General features: G+C 39.0%; 1 protein-coding gene across 1 annotated transcript in view; it reads right to left on the reverse strand.

The window, feature by feature from the left end:
- The window catches only part of EHF (ETS homologous factor), a 43,311-nt gene extending 22,992 nt beyond the window's left edge, over nt 1–20,319 (reverse strand). The window contains exon 1 of the mRNA XM_075188348.1: nt 20,141–20,319. The gene's annotated coding sequence lies outside the window, so the exon portion shown is untranslated. The remainder of the gene's footprint in view (nt 1–20,140) is intronic.
- Between the last annotated feature and the right edge of the window lie 419 nt (nt 20,320–20,738).

The following is a 20,738-nucleotide window of genomic DNA, read 5'->3' on the forward strand; positions in this document are numbered from 1 at the left end:
TGTAATTGAGGTGGCTGGACCCTGCTCCCACTTCACACAGCTCTGCTTGAAAAGGGAGAGCTGCGTGCACCTAACAGTAGTGCACACAGAAATGCCCATGTATATTATGGGGATAGGAAGATTTGGAGACCAGCCAAGCACTCTCTAAAATTATAGCCACGCCCCCATGCATGCTGGTCACGCCCACTGGCGGCGTGGTGTGGAAACCCCCCTGCGTTTGCTCCTGCATACAGTATAATTTTGCAGAATATACATATCTAGGTAATATGGAATTTATTCTTAAAGGAGAAACTGGAACTTTTACCCATGTGGACATCCAATACTTGCCCCTAATTCCATATGTCTTACCTTGGTACCTTAAAATATATTACAAAAATTACCCAAACTTTTCATACAGTTTAAAAATGCCACAACCCCAAGGAACGACAGCGTCTCAGTCCCACGTACTAAAGCCTTTCTTTAAATGTCCTTATATCACCCCGGATCGCTTGTCTACATTCCCTAAACCTTACTATTGTTCAACTGCCCTGTATGAGTCCATATCTCTGTCTGCTCATAAACCCTTAGTGAGAGAGCAAGAGATTAATACGATAAAGATGTGTCAGACAGACTTGAATAAGTAACGTGGTTTATAGAACTGACACAAGTACTTGAGGACACGGTCTTTGTGTTAGACCTAGACTGGCCTGGAAGTCACCTTAGATGTAATGTACATTATCAGATAAAATACTTTATAGTCTGAAACATTCTAAGGTGTGAAACCTGTTTAAGTTTTATATTGTATTTGTAGTAGAATAATTCTGTGCCAGACAGATCTGAGAACTGGTATTTACAATGGGAGGACTCCTTACATTGCAGTACAGTTTTTAAAGAGTGCAAATACCCAAACCTACAGCAAACATTCAGTTCAACACCAGCTGAGGATTATATTAATGTACATTACGGCTCATCAAGCGCAAATTCCTTTAATGTTGTGCAACTCCTGATTTAGACGGAATCTGTGTAACAGACGTTATGCTAGAATTACGATCTACACTAAACAAAAGTGTTAGCAAATAAATACTTTTCCTATGAAATATTGTCATATAATATCCATAATACACACCCATTTGCAATTTGTTTTCACTAAATATTGTTTATTTGCACATTTTAGGGTTTAAAGGTCCCGTAGCTGTAATTTTTTTGATCAGATCAGATCTGTAACTAGGGGTGGGAGAGGGACCGGTGACCAGAACTTAGAAAAATTTGAGTATTGCATAGGGGGCAAAAAAAGATCGGATGGGGACAGGACAGAACCATTGAGGTCTGTGCAATGGCTGACAATGGACTTAGCCATACCTAAAATACAATCTTTATTTCAGCATAAAAAAACACAGTGCACTAGTCCATATACATAAAAATACAAACGGATGCTGATCATAAAATATAAAACAAAAGCAGTTGAAATTAGAAAATATATAAGTATGCAGACTTGTACAGGCATCATGCATTAAATAAAGGAGAATGACACTGTACAGCTTTCATCACAGTTTGTATGTTCTCCCCATGTTTGCGTGGGTTTCCTCCGGGTGTTCCGGTTTCCTCCCACACTCCAAAAACATACTGGTAGGTTAATTGACTGCTAACAAATTGACCCTAATCTGTGTGTGTGTGTGTGTGTGTGTGTGTGTGTGTGTGTGTTAGGGAATTTAGACTGTAAGCTCCAATGGGGCAGGGACCGATGTGAGTGAGTTCTCTGTACAGCGCTGCGGAATTAGTGGCACTATATAAATAAATGATGATGATGATGATCTATTCAGATTCCTTATTTGTTAATTCTATTTGAACTATTGCAGGAAATAAGATTCCCATTGGATTTTTTAAATGATGAATGGGGGAGTTTGTATTTAGTTAAAATTTATATGGAAAATGTGACTTTTGTATTTATCAATAACACTCTCAAGACACTATTCTCTTCACTAAATTATATTGTGTATGAATAGGTTAATGAGACTTTTGAATTTTTAACTAACACTAGCAAGCTGCATCTCGACGCTGTGATAGCTTGAGGTCTTATTTTATGGGTAAATTAAATATTCCAACTATTTTGTTTTAATTTACTAACAAATTTGTTAACCTCATTTTCTGTGCTACTTTATATCACCAATAGATCATCTATATAAAATTATTTTTGGACCATTGAAGCTTTTAAAAATGTTGCCATAAATTAGGGGCAAGTATAGAGCTCATCGCTGTTCCTCGTTTTTGTACTGGAAACCAAAAAGGAAAAAATGATGGAGTTATCAAAGCCTATTTCCCTCGATCAAGAATGGGGGATGTGTGGTGCTGAAAATACCTGCCTGATCAGGTAAGCATGAATTATGATTACTCATTAGAAGGGTTTTTAATGTGTTTTATACAATAAAGTTGTTTTCAGTTTTTACACAAATGCAACTACCTTGGGTCCTGTGTTTCTTTGTAGGACAGCATTTTCTAGAATGACCTATGTTAAATGATGGCTATAATCAGATTGGTTGCTTTGGGCAATACCTTTACTTCTCCTTTTTAGCAGTTTTGATAAATTTACCTCTAAGCCTGGGGGCTATTTGTAAATCCGTACATTGATTTTATCTAGATGAGAAAATTTTGTAACTGAGTATGTTTTGGTAAATGTTTGTATGTACTCAAGACAAGTTGAGGCCTATTTGTTTTTCAAAGTTGGCTCCGGTACAGTCATCAAAACGTTACTTAAAGAGTTTATACCTAGGTTTGATACCTTTAGGGAAAAGTTTTGATAGGGCTATTTCACAACACAGGTAATACTTGAGATATGTAAAGCTGGTGTTTAGAAAATACACTTGCCGAAACATGTGAAGAACCAGGGTTAAAATAGCCGAATGCCTTAACAATAGTGAGCACAAGCTCCACCATAATAAGGAAGACTGGACTAAGACACGAACATGAAATATTGATGGGGAGACCTAGGAGATTCATCATCTCCTCCAGTACTGTTGTCTGCTGATTGATGAACTTTTTCTGCACTACGGTAAAACACTAATGAAATGTATGAGGTCTTTTCATTCATCCATGAGACTCATGGAAAGGGGCCAGATCAGATGTGTCACTCCATAGAGCCTACAGGCTGGGTCTACATTAATTTGCACCAAAGGGAATCTTCCCTAGAGCCAAGGTAGACTAGATCAAATCAAGTGCTTCTGACTATGCTCGCAGTGGTCAAGTGCCAAGAGGGGCGGCACCTGAGTTTCCACACCCATTGCAAAAAGACCTCAGTTCTTCACCAAGGCTAGACTTGGGGAAGGAGAGGGAAGCATCATTGTCCCAAATCCCAGTTTGAGTACTGGCGGGGTTGATTCTGCTCTAGAGTCTACCCTTTTATTGTGCTGTGGTAAAGATGAAAGGATAGCTAGTGTTGTGCATTATATAACAATAATGTCCAACCCTTCCTCTACCCAAGCTGTTGTGCTCCTAGGAATCAGGAAACATGAACTGTGCAACTTCTTTACTTTCTCCTGGTTATCTCATCAGGTTTTACTTACACTGTAAATAGCTTTATGGCCACTGTCCACAATATATATATATGCACATATATCCACATAGGCACAAGAGTTTTTCCAGAATAATTGTTGGGCTTGTGCTCATGCACCCCATAACTCTAAGGAGGGCATACCATATTTTTCAGGTTAGGATAACTTGGCTCTTTATAAGGGCCTGAGAATAGTAACGAGCAGCGTGGAAATAGATCATGGATCACGGCCATGGACTTTAACAAAACAGTATATCTTCAACTGGCTACTTCTGCTTTTAGTTTCATTTGCTATAAGAATAAAGGAACACGCTCAGTAAGGTAATAGTCTTGGTCCCGTAGGAACCAATCTAAATGCTACACTTTATAATAAAGCAATGTATATAATAGGCTATAATTTGGCTCATGTGGTAAGCACTTGCCAAGGACTGTATTGTATTTGTGGAATAGAGACATCTCAATGGACAGCACGGTGGCTCAGGGGTTAGCACTTCTTCCTTACAGCACCGGGGTCATGAGTTCAATTCCCGACCATGGCCTTATCTGTGAGGAGTTTGTATGTTCTCCCCGTGTTTGTGTGGGTTTCCTCCGGGTGCTCCGGTTTCCTCCCACACTCCAAAAACATACTGGTAGGTTAATTGGCTGCTAACAAATCAACCCTAGTCTGTCTGTGAGTGTGTGTGTGTGTGTGTGTGTGTATGTAAGGGAATTTAGACTGTAAGCCCCAATGGGGCAGGGACCTGTGTGAGTGAGCTCTCTGTACAGCGCTGCAGAATTAGTGGCGCTATATAAATAAATAAATGATGATGATAATGAATGGTTAACCATAGACTGTTTAGGTTCAGAGTAATTACCCATTGAAAATAAGGGATGTCTTTTCTAAATCCAATGTGTGGTCATTACTGCACCATTGCATAATTTGGCTTGTATTGTATTTGTGGAATAAAGACGTGAGCATGGTTAACAATAGACTGGTTAGGGAGTTGTTACATATAGCCTCCTATCATCAGACACAGTACAAAGTCTGGAAGGCTCAGGGACATCAACCAGTAGAACAATGGTTATCATTACCGCATCATTGCAAGGTTTTATCTGTGTCATTGGCAAGTGTCCGTTATCATGTTGTATTTGAGCTTTCTGCAATTAGAATGACCTTAGAGATTTTGCTAGCAGCAGATGAGGGACCTGATCACTTATAGGTATGTATCTCTGATAATGTCAAACATATATTTGATTTGACAGAAAGAAAAATCCCCAAGAGAAGAATAAACAGATTTATATTGATAATAAGGCCCATACTACCGACACTTAGAGAATATTTAGTATAAAAACACTTTTTTCCATTAGAACCTAAGTTAAACTCTTGAAACTATAATCTTTCTGTCACACACATTGCTTTTCTAACATAGGAAACATGGTCTATGTTTGAGTAACCTCTACACCAACATATACCGTTGATTTGATCCATCAGGACTTTATGTGAAAATAAGTATTGTGGGTTAAAGACTTTTGTGGGAAAAATTAGAATGTCCTTGGAAAACTGGGACTCATTGAGAACCTGTCTATATGGCTCTGGGATTCTGGGTGTATCTATAAACAGTGGTTCTATATCTTACAGTGGCCCAGAAGGACAAATACAGAACAAGGGATTTGCTTCTCTCTTTCAAACAATTTGTTGAAGTTAAATTACATATGATAATACTGCCTGGCAAACAGCTATGAGCATGTGAATACCTCCTTGTTTAAGGCCTTCTGCTCCATGGGAGGTTTCTGTCCTCCCTGAGCTCGCCTTAGGACACCTTTGTTTACGGTTTGACAAGTGTACGGCCCCAGTCAAACTCCCCACCTGCCACTGTCCTCTGCGCTTTTATTAGTTCAAGGTGGGAATATAAAATGGTGCATTTTTTTGTATATTCAGTCATGTTCTTCCATTCCTTTTTTTATGGATGGAAACGTGAGATATGTGTGCAACGTTATAGTCTAAAGTTACATATCTGGCTATAATTCAGTCCAAAGGTGACAAGGAACTGAAGTAAATGTATGTTTTAAAACATTTTAATACATATTGTTTATGACTCATGCCATAATGCACTACAGAGTACATTTGTATTCTATATTTAGAAGCGTTTACTAGGAAATATTCACATTAAAACGTACATTTTTGACATTTTTACTCATTGATGTGGCTTTGTGAATGAAAAAGGATTTCACACTCTTAGAAACCAAGTCCTGGCAACACATGAGCGCTAAAATGACATAAATCTAGACATTCAGGCATTACGGCTAATTGCCATGGAGACGTGCCCTGTTTCACTTCCGTATTAGCTGGCGACTTCACACATGTTCAACTGTTGACCTGATTTTGTCAAATCAAATCTAATCTAATTGAAATAAATTTTGATAATTGAGAACCATAGATACCTGGGCCAAGTGAGCGGAGAGTCCACCTTGAGAGAATATTTTCCTAGGTGGTAGTGGAGCTTTAAAGAACATTTTACATCACTCACTGCATAGCTGCCAACATTTTAAAATAGTTTCCACTGTGTTGCATTATTGTATAACTAACACTGGCAAGCTGAATCCCTATGCTATGGTCAATGGAGGTCTTACTTATTTTATAGATAAATGTTAACCTCAGTATCTGTGCCACTCCATATTATTAATAGATCACCTATGTAATATTTATATAATATTATTTTTTTCACCCTTTAAAGGTGAATTATAGATATTCTCCTCCCTTCCATGTATTAAGATGTTGGCGTAACTGGGGGCAAATTTAGACCCCATCGCTGTTCCTCATTTCTGTAAAAATGTACCCCATGAGTGGGATACCTATGATATCCCTACCCTTCACAATGACAAACTATTATCGGTACTTTCCAGATTAGGGCAACTTGGCTCTTTGTAAGGGCCTGAGAATAGTAACGAGCAGCATTGAATTATACCCTGGATCATAGCCAAAGACTTTAACAAAACAGTATGTCTTCAACTGGTTACTTCTGCTTTTGGTTTCGTTTGCTATGAGAATAAAGGAACACGCTCAGTAGGGAATTGTAATGTTTCTGTAGGAGCCAATCTAAATGCTACACTTTATAATAAAGAATTGTATATAATAGGCTATAATTTGGCTCATGTGGTGAGCACTTGCCAAAGATTGTAATCTATTTGTGAACTAGAGACGGATCAATGGTTAACCAAGGACTGGTTAAGTTCAGAGCAATTACCCACTGAGAATAAGGTTTGTCTTTTCTAAATCCAGCATGTGGTCATTACTGCAACATTGCAAGGTGTTATTGGAAAGGATCCACAATAATAATTTACCTTGGAAAATTGGGACTCATTGGGAACCTGTCTATAATGCTTATCCTGAGAAGACATTTCTTGCAAAATTATCCATTGTAAACCTATGCATCATGTGTAATGTAGATAATGTATAGCTCTAAGATTCTGGCTGTATCTATACTGCTAAAAACAGTGGTTTTATATCTGAAAGTGGCCTACAAGGACAAATACAGAACAATGGATCTGCTTCTCCCTTTCCCATAATTCCTGTAGGTTAAATTATTTGGGATAATATTGGTTGGCAAACAGCTACGAGCATGTGAATATCTTCTTGTGTAAGTAGGCTTTTATTAGTTCAAAGTAGGAATAGATAATGTTGGTGCATTGTTTTGTATATTCAGTTATATTGTTCCATTCATTTTCTTCCGGATGGAAACGTGAAATATTGGTGCAAAATGATAATATAAAGATACGCATCTGGCTATAAGCCAGTCCAAAGGTGACAAGGAACTGCAGTAAATGTATATTTTAAAACGTTTTACTACATACCGTTTGTGGTGCGTGTCATAAAACATTACAGAGTATATTTGCATATTATATTTAGAAGTGTTTTACTAGGAAATATTCACATTAAAATGTAAATTTTTCACATATTTGCTCTTTGAAGTGGCTAAAATGACATAAATCTAGCCATACAGGCATTAGACTGACCAGCTAAATTGCCATGGAAACGTGCCCCCTTTCACTTCCATGCTAGCTGGCGACCTCGCACATGTTTGGGCAGCACGGTGGCTCAGTGGTTAGCACTTCTGCATCACAGCGCTGGGTTCATGAGTTGAACCATGGCCTTATCTGTGTGGAGTTTGTATGTTCTCCCTGTGTTTGCATGAGTTTCCTCCGGGTGCTCTGGTTTCCTCTCACACTCCAAAAACATACTAGTAGATTAATTGGCTATTATCAAAATTTGTTTTACCCTAGGCTGTCTCTGTCTCTGTCTGTGTGTGTGTTAGGGAATTTAGACTGTAAGCTCCAATGGAGCAGGGACTGATGTGAACGAGTTCTCTGTACAGCGCTGCGGAATCAGTGGCGCTATATAAATAAATGATGATAATGTTTATCTGTTGACCTGATTTAGGCTTTTGTCAAATCAGATGCAGTTTTGGCAATTTAGAACCTTAGATCTCGAGGCCATGTGGGCAGAGGGTCCACCTTAAAAAAATATTTTCTTAGGTGGTAGTGAAGCTTTAAAGAACATTTCGCATCCCTCACTGCGTAGCTGCCAACATTTTGTAATAGTTTTCAAGGACATTTTTCAGCATCATTTTAAATAGCCTTCTTCAGCAGATATTTTAGTCCAGATAATTAAAATGAGAAGTTAGAATGGCACCTTATATAGACTATAATAAGAAAAGTATGTATAAAAAAAGAAATTCTTTTAGCGCTCCACAAAAACAAGACGCAGCCTATCCACACTTCTGAGCACCGCCACGCTCAAAATACAAAATACACGCTCAAGATGCAATATTAGAGCAGTACGGTGGCTTACTGGTTAGCTGGGGTCGTGAGTTCGATTCCTGACCATGGCCTTATCATGCAAATGAGTTCTCTGTACAGCGCTGCGGAATTAGTGGCGCTATATAAATAAATAGATAATAAAGATATTGTGATCCATGTCTATAACAAATTGTGTTTGGTGAATGTTTAAAGACCACACACAACGTGTGCACAAAGCATATTTGCAGAATTATTTGGTTCATGGAGAAAATAGATTATATATAACAGAGGCGCCAATTTCAACACTTCATTTTGTTTTGTAAAATAGGTATAGCATTGTGCAGTTAGTCAATAGTAAAAATGAATGATACAATTAATCAGTTCCAGGTATAAATGATTCCAAATACATATCTCTAAAAGTAAAAAATTAGAGACTAGAGTTGGTAGCTATGGAGTGGATTTATCAAACGTTCTCTAAAGGAAAAATTGAGTTGTTATTTATAGCAACCAGATTCTATCATTTATCTAGTCCATTCTAGAAAATGATAGCTAAAACTACCCCTATGATTTTGGTTTGAATTATATGTTTAGCAGTAATTCATTAATTCCTGAAAACTAATGAGATAGCTTGCACCCTTTACAGAACAACACTCTAGTCTTACTTATACAAGGAAGGGGTACAAGAGGATAGACCCACCCACATGGGAGCTCCCAGCCAATCAGATTCCTTTTTGAGAGCTGTCACTTGTCCCACTTCTGTCAGGGATTAATTCATTGGATGATGTTTACTTCCATTATCCTGAGCATGGTGTTACATGGGTGCTATTGAATGCTGCCGTTTTCCTGCAAACATTATATGGTTTTATGAAACACTTCCAAGGTATTTAGTGGCTCACTACCTGCAACAGGAAACACCGTTCTCCTGTCTGTAAGTGGTGCTAGTTTGGTAAATGGAAGGCTGATAAGCAGAGGGTTACAATAGCCAAGGCAGGAAATGATGAGAGCATGAATAAATGTTTTAATTGTGTCGTTAGGGAGGTACGGACAGATAGGCCAGGAATGTTTTGGTTGGAGGTGACATGGTTTATTCAGTACTGCTGAGTAATAATAATAACAATAATAATATTAAATTAATATATATTATCTATGTCTCTAGATTTTTTCAGTTACCCAACTCTACTGCCCCTATAGAAGTGTGAGGATCACTTATAGATTTGTAATGAAGAAGGTGACATGAATTTGGCTCAGTCCACAGAACACACCCCACATTTCATATCGGATGCCACATAAAGTACCTTGAATAAACCTATTCCTGACAATTGAGTTAACCCCAGTGTATTGTGTTTCCAAGTAATAGTTTGTGGCAAAATGTAATATTACATTGCATTACTTTAAAAGTCCCATTGATAGTTAGGTCCCACAGAAAAAAAAGGTTGGGAAATTTTATTCTGAGTGAAGATTTTGTTTCCCACACTTGATTAAATAATACTAGAAAGTCTGGGGTACTTCCTCTCTGGCTGTGTCTGACATTACAGTACAGTATTTCAAAATTCTCTGTCTCTTCTCAAATTCCCTGTACGCGCTTTGTAGACTCATGATCTCCCAAACCCCTTGTATCCTGGAACTTATTTTCCAATCTTCTAATTTAATATTTATTTCTGTTACCTCTAAGAATCCTCCTATTTACGGCTGTGAGATGTCTCCATCTCGACAAATGACCATTGTACAAGAGACCCTTTCCACTATGTACCAAACTGTCCACTTAAAGGGCTTTAGAACGTAAAATGCTGGTTGTCCTAGAATATAAAGGCATTTTGGAACATTAATGAGTATATTAATGTAGGGCCTATATTCACCCCCCTCAACGAGCAGAACTGCAAGGTTCCTCTACCCAAAATCGTGATGAATTTACCTCCATACTCCCTTTATCTGCAGGTGTTTCATCAATTTAACAACAGAGATGGTTTGGAGGAGAAATATTCAACTACTTGTTTTTTTCAACAAGACTTTCAGTCTGTCTTATGGTCCAAAAATATCACATATTGTTGTTTATTTTATTATTATTGTTTTCCTTCTGCCATTCTGGCAAATGAAATTGAGGAGAAGGATTATTTAGATGACGAATAAGAAAGATACCACCTGCTACTCTCATATTGGGAAAGAATAGAAGATATGATAAATATCACAGTTACAATAGCTCGTTTAACTTAAGAAACAGTCCATGTAAGAGTAGAGTGATCATAGAACTTCCTTATCCAGCAACCCCAAGTTCTAATGTACTCACCCCTACCTTATGGTACCTTTTGATTGATGGTAAGGTGGGTACAACTCATATTTTGAACCGGGAGAGCAAATTTAAATTGTGCTGACAGATTTAGACTTACTTGGGAGGGGGAATGCACTTTAGTTCAACTCTAAATCATAGTGTAAATTTAAAGTTTGAGGGGACTGTAATGTCATCTTGTAGTTGGCACATTTGTCCCGACTCATGGTGCCTCTGGTGTGCTTGGCTATTCAAGGGTATTTTGGGGGAGTGGTGGACCAAGCTCCAATCTGCTGCGAGCTAAACTTGTCCCAAACTTGTCTACGTATTTTGTGGAGTCCTCTCGGACTACTGGGAGAGTAGGCCACCCTCCTCTTGCAAAAGGGGCGGGCCATGATGAGGTGATTCCCTGCAAGTCATGTCATCAATGTCCCGCGCTCGCAGCTCGATGCCCTAAATCGTGGCATTGATCTGTGGGAGACAGGGCTTTGATTTTGCTAACCGCCTCATCACGCTTCCCAAACTTGTCCCTTGGACCTCCCCTCCAAGGTCTCCAGCATGGGAGCTCCAAAACGAAGGCAAGTATGATTCGTCCCAATCTCCGTAAGGGACAAAGTTGAGAAGTATGAAACGTGGGTTCTACTGGTGCAAATATGGACCCCTGAGTTAGATTTGCTCCTAACTCTTACATGATTCTCTTAGTGTGGAAAACAAAGTAGACAGAAGCGGAACTGTACAGGATCTGGATTGATTCATACATTTAATTAATGTAAGAAAATGTATTTGCGCTTTAATTATAAAACGCTTCTGTATTTAAAGCCACATTTGCAGCTATAGTAAGGCCGACCATTACAGTGACTGTTGCTGCCAGTGATAGGCAAAGCATTCTGGTATTTGGAGTTTAATAACAGTTCTAGAACCAATGCTCACTAAACCACACAAACAGGGTTAATTAAAAAAAAATAATAATCCTCCTCCTACCACTGACTGCCATGATCCAACCATCGCCACTAACTAATGGTGAATTTCGAAACCCGGAGATTAATCAGTAACACCAAAACAGTCGTCCCTTTATGCAGAACATTCACACAAAAAGATGAGGTCACAGGCATTTAAATAGAGCACTTGTCCTCCTTTTGTAAACACTCTTTATTTGGTGTCGAAACTCCATAAACTATAATAAAATACACAACACTCATAAACTTATCCCAGCTGTCAAGTCTGTCGCGCTACTGATACTGCTAATCTTGTAATGATCATTCCAGGGCTGATTCATCTAATTTAAGTATGAATAATGGAATCACTTGTTAGAAACACAGGTGTTAATAGGACAATTATTGTAACAGGTCAATGTGGACTACACATCTAGAGAGAGATCGGGTGTATGACCTGACGACTATTATATGGAAGAGGTTTGCTACATGCATGTAAAGTGCCTATGAATCATGTATGGAGTGTCGTGTTTCACATTTACAAACTGTTGGGGGTAAATGTCTCAAACATTCTAAACAGGAAAAGTGGAGGAGTTGCCCACAGCAACCAACCAGATTCTAGTTATCATTTATCTGCTACATTCTAGAACATCATAGCTAGAATCTGATTGGTTGCTATGGACAACACCTCCACTTTTCCTGTTTAGAAGGAGACATTTACCCCTAATTGTTCAGACTGCCTTCTGGCCCTGGATTTTGAGAATGATTGGACAGATGGCCGTTCCCATTTCTCCCATCCAGTATTTGGATATAGCTGGACAGGTAAGGTAACACCATCACTCATTAAAATCACTGAGGTGCTGGGATGGTGGGTACTGAGGCAGTTGGGGAAACATCAGGCGAGAGGAGGAAATTCGTAGTAGGTGCTGCTATGAAGCCAGACAGACTAAGTGACCAATAAGTAACCAAGGTACTTTCCTAATTTACATTGTGGCAGAGACTAGGAGACAGCAGTAATAGACAAACCTCAGACAGGGATGTGGTTTGTTCCGTCGGTCTTTTATTATCATGTCTCTGTGTTGTGGAAATTATTTTACACTGTTGAGAGTATAACAACGTTGACACCAGGAAACTTTGGCCTCTGGTGACAAGGTTCTGTGAGATCAGATATAGATAATATATAGATAAATGCATGGTTTTATGAAAAATTACTTCCTTATTTCAGCGTATATGAGAATACACAGCATTCGCACTACTGTAAATATTACGTATGGTGAATGGGCATTTTATCCCATATAGCCTCACATACAAACACATAGACCAGGCCTGGACAGCCTGTAGCTCTCCAGGTGCCGTGACACTACAAGTACCAGCATACACTGACAGCTATCGGCTGGCTATCTACTGGCAAAGCATGCTGGGGGTTGTAGTTTCGCAACACTTGGAGAGCCACAGCATGTCCAGGCTTGATATAGACAGCATACATCCAAATAGCATTACATACCAGGTAGCCAATATGCACTCATATATGTAAAATACCTCCATATAGCCGGTATATAGGTTAAATAACTCCATATAGCCTCAGAGGCTCATATAGTTTCATATACCCCAATATAATGTATGAGGCTGTGTGATATAGCCTCCTGTCACAGGGGCAAACGCAGGATTTGTAGAGGGGGGTTTCCACATCAAGCCTCCAGTGGGCGTGACCAGCATGCATGGGGGTGTGGCTATAATTTTAGACAGTGCTTGGCTGCTCTCCAACTCTTCCTATCCCCATAATATACATGGGCAATGCTGCGTGCACTACTGTTAGGTGCACACAGCTCTCTCTTTTCAAGCAGAGCCGTGTGAAGCGGGAGCAGAGTCCAGCCACCTCAATTATACAGTGCCCCAGGCTTGGAGGGGGTTTCCAGGCACTAGGAACCCCCTTCCCCTCCTCGGTTTGCCTATGTGTAATACTACCCCCCTATGACACAGAAAACTGACCCCCCAACATACTATATGGGGCAGGCAGGGAGCAATGGCGGCAGCACCTGTCACGCCTCTCTATCACTGTACCTGCTGCTTATTTAATAACAGACTGTAAGGATTGGCACAAGGCCATAGAGACTTGGATCCGCCAATAGCGTTGGTGATTTTTATATTTGATTTTTTTTTAAACTCGCTGATCATTGTGAGACACACGATGGTAACCCTGATATTTGTCATATCTGTGTTTACAACATTGGCTCTCGTGACTTTGACTCCATGAGTGTCCTAAAATACTGGTTTATAGTGAACAAACGCAGAATGGAAACAGATAGACAGGTAACTGGGCAAGACAATGCTGTAACCCTTAGCAACCAATAGGTTTCCTTTTAAAGTAAGCTACAGATGTCTGGATGCCCCGCTTATTTGTAGTTTATCTAAAATGATGTAGCACTACAAAACGTGTGAGTATCAGGATTATTGACCGTTATGCGAAAAGTTTTTATCTTCAATTTTCCATTATTAATATACTTTTTACTTATCTATGCCAATGCATACCTTGAAATATTTTAAAGTAACAATTATTTGACAAACGTAGTACTTTCTAAAGCTCACAAAATTACGGTGCGAGTGCTATTATTTTGACTTGTAGAGTGATGACTAAAAATCAAATCAGATTATCAGCCGTGTTGGAGGTTGACCAATCATGGTCCGGTAAGTGGCCACCACAAAACAAATATAAAATGGTCCTTTGTCGACAATCTGGACAATATCCAACAGCCCCCACCAATATGTTTTCCCTATCCAGGAGGTACTATGCACCATTTGTGTTGTTGTGAACCCGTGTACAGCTATTGTACTGTTTACCCAGCTCTTGAACCCAGACCGAGGAATATATTTGCTCTTTATATATATATATATATTTGCTCTTTTATACGTGGACATTTTAGGAGCCTGTTAAACACCTGTTAGGCTATTTGTGTGCCACGTTTATCACCGTTGTTACAAAATGTTTGGTCAGGTTAAAAAGGGAGCTGTTGGCTGCTACAGCCAATGTCCTCTAAAAAATATATAGACCGTCCAGTATTTCAAAAAACAAAAAACAGAACAAGGGGCTTTAACTTTTCTAGGCAATAAAAAAATGCACTTATTTAAAAAACAATAAAAATAATAAATTGTCAGGCAGTTGAGTCTTATTCAGCTGACGCAGTGATACTGGACAGGAACTGTAATATTTATATACCCCCCCTGGTTAGGCCAGTCTCTGTGTCTCTGGGCTGGCTTCCATTATTTCCAAGTTTTCAAGTGGATTTTATATATCGTGATTGTTAAATACCTAAACAAATTATGGGAATATATCAGCTAATTGGCCAAAAGTAGCAAACTACCGATGAATGAGTTTTAGTCTTGGTGCACGTTGGATTTTCACTTTGTCTTTGGCTAAGGCTAAATATTTTTTTAAGCTTATTAGAACTAATGTCAGGCAGATATCCGGGCCAAGAACTGTGAGTAATAATGTCTAACTACGTTATTTCGTTGGTACTATGTCCCTACACGACTTCCTGACTCCCCCTACAGGTGTTGGCGGGGCTGTTCTCTAGAAGACGCGTTTCGCCACATATGGTGGGGATGTCCAAAGCTTGCTCACTTCTTGCTGGATGTCAAGAACCTGATTTTTGCGGTTCTTCAACCCATTTCAACGTAAATTTAGGTTTGAAAAAGTGGAGATGTTGCCTATAGCAGCCAATCGGGTTATAGATGTCATTTATTTAGTACATTCTACAAAATGACAGCTAGAATCTGATTGGCTGCTACAGGCAACATCTCTACTTTTTCAAACCCGCAGTTTATTAACTAAATACCCAGATCTCCCTTTGTTTAAATCTCTCTCCCTTCTTCTCCCTCTTCTTTCCCCCTTTCTCCTTGATGGTTCTAGCCACACCGCCTCGTCCTCCTTCCCTCTTACCTCTGTACTTTTTTGCAAATCCCCGAAAATGGGTCATATAGTCTTTGTCATGTTTTTTTTAACTTCCATAATAATTCTTTTGATGTCTTTATATTCACTTATGTTATTCAGTTTCGGTTCTGCAATTTGTTGCACTCTTCTGTTTTGACCCTCAACAAATATACGTTTGCAAAAACTAATACCTTACTACGTATAGTGAGCATGACAATGGTGCTCCCACACCTAGCAAAATTCTGGTCCTTGAGATAAGTGCCTCACTAACAGAAGCCGCCAAGACGGTCCCCTGACAAATTAGTTCAAGGTGATGTAATAAGGTGTCTTGGTTCTACTTAACAAGGAGGAAAGCGCCTGAATATTTTTCCCCCCAACCAAAGAAAACAGGGAGGGGGGATTCAACTCCCCCCCCCCCCCGAAGTACCGCCGGCACTAAAACTACCGTAATAACGGTATTGGCCAATTGAATCCCCCCGGGAATCTTGTTTTCCGACTGTAGCTCTCAGATCCTTCAAACTATAAGGAGGTTTTACTTAAATTTAAAGTGTCTGAACTGCCAACTTATTATTCTCAAGCTGTTGGGGCAAGACACTTGCCTACAGGGCATGATGGGACTAGTAGTTCCACTGCAGCTGAAGAATCACAGGTTGTCTGCCTGTATAGCTCTAGAAGCCCCAAGTGTCCAAGTCTATGCAAAAGATTATCATGTCATCATCATCATCATCATCACCTATTTATAAGGCACTACACATTCCGTAGTACCAGACAATCATTGTATAGATATGACACCTATCAATACAACAAACATAATAACAGGTACAGGAACACAATTAAGCATAACAACACATACATAGATAGTCATAAGATAGCAATTACAACTAGCATGGATATTGGTAAGAATTCCAGGCTTGTCAGTAAACAACCAGCAAGAACAATCCAGCCTAAGACCTGACATCAGGAACGTACGAGGGAGACAGACATGAGACGTAGCGTAGTGAGAACCTTACATACTTATACAATTGTAAATATAAAATGATGCATGTAACGCATATGGAAATAAAACCCTTTCTATCAAATGAGACCACAGACATTTGCATTTCTATGTGTCTGACGTGAGGTACAGTTTGTTTGACACTTTTTCTTTCATTTCAGAGCGTTTAACATGTGTCAACGCAGTTGAAAAAGTCCTTTGGGCACATTGTGAACATGCCAACATTTCTGTGACCAAGTTTTCACATATGCGTCTTTTTAACGTGTGTTTGGTTCAAACATGATAAAAAAAACTCGGGGCCTTATTCATTAAGGGACATAAACAGCGATTTTGTTCGTATAATCCGCAAAATTACTCTGCGCATGTCCAGTACCGGATCATACGTCACAGAAGGCAGCAACGTCCAATTCACCTTCCAGCGCAAAGGACACTTACTACAGCCTATGATTTCAGGGAGGGAACGGGGCGTGGAAGGTCCATTTGTCCATATTCAATGAACAGGAAGGGCGCGCCAATATCAAGCGCACGTAGCAGCATCCGACTCAATCTCTGGGCATCAGAAAGATGCTGGTTTCTAATCTATATCTCTCGCTCCAGCTACAGGTCTAGTCTAACTGCTATTACATGTACATTTTAGAGATGCTCACTGACCCCCGTGAACTGGTTTTGGTTTTGGATCTGGATTAGCTTCGTGTTTTGGTTTTGGCAAAACCACCCTCGTGTGTTTTGGTTTTGGTTTTGGATTTTTAAGGAAAAATCCTAAAATATGCTAAAATCACATAATTTTGCTCTTTTTTTGTTCCTACATTATTATTAACCTCGATAACACTAATTTCAAGTCATTTGCAGTCAATTTTGACCACCTCACAGATCACAATATTATTATCATACACCTTCAGACAAATACTGCAGCGACCTGGCTGGATGGTAAGCGACAGAGCAATGACACAAACACACAGCAGTTCCTAGCACATCTAGGACACATTGGCACACAGCAGTAGCAGAAAAGAAAAATGGGGGCCCACCCTACCTCCCACCCCTCACTATGTTGGATCTTAAAAAGGAATTCAAAACTCGCGAGATCCGATGACGTCACAATGACGTTTTGCCTCATTTTCAATTCCGAGGGCGTGCGACATTACTCGGTGCTCGGATCCCCTAAGTTCGGGTGTGTTTAATATTTTGTCATTAATGACTATAGAACATTAATTGAATAGTTTTTTTAATTTTCTGTGCGTTCTTTTGTGAGTTTATATTCCACATAGATGCTGGACGTATCCTGCAGTTTCCCATCTAGTAGGACAGAGCAGATCAAGACCTATTCAGCACCGCACGTAACCATGTTACAATGCAAGGGGTGCAATAAGATTATTATTTTACACATAACTTAAATACTGGCTTTTTTTTATACACATACTTGATAGCTTTATTTGTACACTGAAATTGAAAGTTGATCTAGGACATGCCTTACCCCAACTATAAATCTGTCCCCAAAGTTTAAATTTACCTCCCCTCCAATGTAACATGGTTTTGCCCAGGTGCAGTTACTCATTTTTTTGCTTTAATTTAATGAATCAGACCCATTCTGATTTTTAGTTGGAATTGGAACAGAAGCGTGTTAGGAAATGCTTTGAATGCATTTTCCAGCACATATCACGTATTTACTGACAGCGCTATATAAATAAATGGTGATGATGATGATATTTAAGTATTTGTGAAAGTCTCAGAGTTTATCATTGTGTCCTTAATTTTTGGAAAATAGCATTTTTCATTTTAGCCAGGAGATTTAAGCCAACCGCATGCACTAAGTGACAGCAATGTCATTTTCATAATATTTTCTAATAACTGTGTTTAGTGCAAACTCTATTGTTACCAAACACATTGGAAGCTGTTTACTAAAAACATGCCAACGTGCTGTTAGCAGCCAATCGATTATTTTCATTGTCTAATTTATATAAAAATTCATAAGTGATTGTTTGTAAACTTCCAAACTTTGTTATAAGATAACACAATTCTCTGGCTTGTGAACAATGATCCGTACTCCTGAGATTTCAGATTGCCTGAAACTACAACTCCCAGGATTCAAAGGCAGCAGGTGGAAATGCCTTATCAATTATCAGGGATTCCATATGTCACTGGCAATTTATTTAACCTCACAATAGGTGCTAATTAATGTAAGTGTTACAATTAAAGCTTTGTAAAATAAAGAAAAAGCAAAACGTTATCCAACTTTCTGATCACTTAAGAGAAAGTAAAGGCAAAACAGAAATGCAGTGTATTTAAAATGTTATAAAACGTCTAACGTACTGCAAATTAAAGATACAATAATGCTAGATACCGTACCACATTTGGCAAACACATCTGTAACCAGTTGTGGAACCACAAGTAACAGCAGAATAAAATGGTCATTGTGTCACTTTCAGAGGCAAAACTGATCTGGAGCCTCTGGCATCCAGGGCATGCTGTAACTTGTAGTTACACAAACCCTAAACATTGCATGTATAAAACTATACAAACATAAAATATATATTTTTTGCTTTGCATTAAATACATTGCAGCCACTGTACACCGGCTCAACACGCTGAAAACAAACGTCTTCATCTGCACACATAGCTATGTTTAAGTTTGATGTTTAAGTCTCATAGCTACATGTCCTAAAAGCCAACGCCAGATTTCAGTTCCGGCATAAACTCCAATTCCTACAGCGCAGTGATGTACAAAATGCAGGTCCTATGTCAGACTTTACACATGTCAAAAACTCAAGAGCTCCATCCTAAACGAAGACACAGTCCATTAACACTCTACAATCACCTGAAAATGTTTCATGACGAGAGGACTTTGATTGTAGAGCACTATATATACCAGACAACTAACAGCCTTAAGTACAATACAAAATATCAAATTGCTACAAATACATTCACCATTACATTTATTTAAGAAAATATGTAGCTTAAGATTCTATAAAATGAAAGAGTCTATATTCTTACCTCTAGTATTTCCATGCACTATTTTTTTTTTGCATATATGGACTAAGTTTATGATTTCTACAGCAATTAAACCTTCTTTACCAACCCTAAATTGATTAAATTAACTAAGTTCCATATACTGCACAGTGTTTTGTCAGGCTTTGGTAACATTGTAGCAATGCTTTCTTGTGTGGATACTACACAGAGGAGCCCATGCTGCATCATGATATAACTGTGATGGTAATAATAAAGATTTTTGCAATTATTTAGATTTTCTTCTCCCTAAACCAACAAGCCTCCTGGATGCTATCAGTTATGATCTGAAGGAGCTCCTTGAAGTTTATTTTTACACCACAAATGAACACAAGTATCAGTAGTTGTAAAACTCTACTTATTAAAGTATTACAACTACACTAATAAAACTACAACCAGCCAATACAGTATCACCTGAAATATTCTCCCCTCACAGCTAGATCTCCTTGTGCAGCTTCCAGTAACTGCATAAAGGGCAAAATGTCCCAACTTTTCAATAATATGACTTCATGTCAATAAAATGACTATTCATTTTCTTTTTCCAAGGTTTAACGAATGTGCTCAAGGCTATCAGACACGCTGGGACTTGTAGTTCCACAACAGCTGGAGAAGCATAAATTGAGTAAGCAATAAACAAAAATGCATGTAGAAAGACACATAACCTAGCACATACAGATCAACTGAAAGATGTGAATATTCCTGGGGTGCCCTGGAGGTGTACTTACCTGCACACAGGTGGGTAATGTCTCATCCACAGCCTACACTGAGCTACAACTGTCACAGGCAGGAGGTAAACACAGAGAGAATAGCACCACACACACACACGTATACTACAATACAGAGACAGTTGCTAAATATTTGTGCCATACACACAGCAGTGAGTGTTACTCGTCCAATCAGGGATTTTCCAATTGTCACTTCCTTTTATATATCACTTGCATACAGCAGAATAAAATAGGATCACTGTCATTTGCATTTGGCAGCTGAAAGTGGTCTGACTGGTGTCTGGGAGAAGTGGAGGGTGGGGCGAGGTGAGATAGAGGGAGGAGGGAGTTCAACTTACTTGTAAACTGTTAATTCATTCTCTTATGAAAGATTCTTTTATATAAAAGTGACACAGAACTGCTCACAAGCAGGCAGGTCTGTGGTCATAGTGCGCACACCTGGCAGGAGTTGTGTGGTCTTGTATTGTTTAGATTGAAGGCTGTTTGTATTAATCCTCAGTGGCAGCACGGTGGCTCAGTGGTTAGCACTTCTGCCTCACAGCACTGGGGTCATGAGTTCAATTCCCGACCATGGCCTTATCTGTGTGGAGTTTATATG

This window comes from Mixophyes fleayi, chromosome 10 (assembly GCF_038048845.1).
Source record: "Mixophyes fleayi isolate aMixFle1 chromosome 10, aMixFle1.hap1, whole genome shotgun sequence".
NCBI lineage: Eukaryota > Metazoa > Chordata > Amphibia > Anura > Limnodynastidae > Mixophyes > Mixophyes fleayi.